The 949-nt window shown below is 38.5% G+C and overlaps 2 protein-coding genes across 6 annotated transcripts in view; one reads left to right on the top strand and one right to left on the bottom strand.

Moving 5' to 3' along the window:
• LOC119586307 (CKLF-like MARVEL transmembrane domain-containing protein 4) overlaps nt 1-949 on the bottom strand; it is a 25,252-nt gene that overhangs the window by 15,339 nt on the left and 8,964 nt on the right. The gene's annotated exons all lie outside the window — the stretch shown is intronic.
• Nucleotides 156-949, top strand: part of LOC119586305 (CKLF-like MARVEL transmembrane domain-containing protein 4) — a 23,595-nt gene continuing 22,801 nt past the window's right edge. The window contains exon 1 of one of the 4 annotated variants that reach the window (XM_037935011.1): nt 156-312. The gene's annotated coding sequence lies outside the window, so the exon portion shown is untranslated. Of the gene's footprint in view, nt 557-679; nt 765-949 lie in introns of those variants that run through there. The other 3 variants (XM_037935013.1, XM_037935012.1, XM_037935014.1) reach the window with 3 other exon arrangements.

The raw sequence follows: 949 nt of genomic DNA, 5'->3' as shown, positions 1-949 counted from the left end.
AAGTGCGTGCATGATAAAGGAAAGCGCAAAATCTTGAACAAAAAGTTTCCTGCGACAAAGCTTTTCCGGCACGAATGGTTACCCTCGCTTTCCAACTTTCCAACAAAAGTAGCCTTCATTGTGATTTTGCTCTGCCGCAAGTGTTCATGTCACAGTTACTAACATTTCCATTAGTATTACATCAGTACTCTAAGTAATTTGTCTCAAGAAATAGAAGAAAATAGTTAAAACAGCAATACTGATATAAGCAGAGGCGACGGCAATAGTGGCCCTTGACATCGTACGTCAACTAGGGGCGTTGAAGTCTTGAAGGTGCGTATTTATCTAGAAAACTCGAGTATTTAGGCTTCGCTGGAAATCAAATGCCTTTAAATTCATCATATAAACGTCTGACTGACGTGATGTGCATAAGAATGTAAACGTATATGCAAGCTAAATGTAAGTAAACTAGAAGTATATCCCAGCTGCGTGATTACTAGTGAATTAATGAATGAAAACGCCATGACTATTTCGGTCAAGTGACAGCATTCCACTACAGCATCAGTTGTCGTGAAAGGTTAAGGATTGGTTCCCTTTGCATTGATACTCGTTTTGTCGCAGAATACGTGTTTTAAGGGTGAATAACAGTGCTAGTATAATACGTGTGTCAAGTATTTCCGCCCACTTCTTTCAGTGTTAAGTGACACCTGTGGAACACAAGTTGGTGTGCATGTTGCCAAACAGTTTGACAGTGCTAGACTTTGGGAGAGGAATTGGATCTGAAAGTAGGGATTTTGTAAATCTGAATAGTGTGAAGTTCATTTCTGCAATTTTATACTGTTTATTGTAAATATTGATGGTTTACATTCAACTTACCTTTTGACTATATATCCTAAACTGATATCCTTGTAATTCATTACAGTAATTCATTACAGTATGGACTCACTCGCCAGAGGCTATCCACAACTCC

This window comes from Penaeus monodon, chromosome 21, assembly GCF_015228065.2.
Source record: "Penaeus monodon isolate SGIC_2016 chromosome 21, NSTDA_Pmon_1, whole genome shotgun sequence".
NCBI lineage: Eukaryota > Metazoa > Arthropoda > Malacostraca > Decapoda > Penaeidae > Penaeus > Penaeus monodon.
The sequence above is the reverse complement of the archived record's forward strand: the minus strand, read 5'-3'. Positions and strand labels throughout refer to the sequence as shown.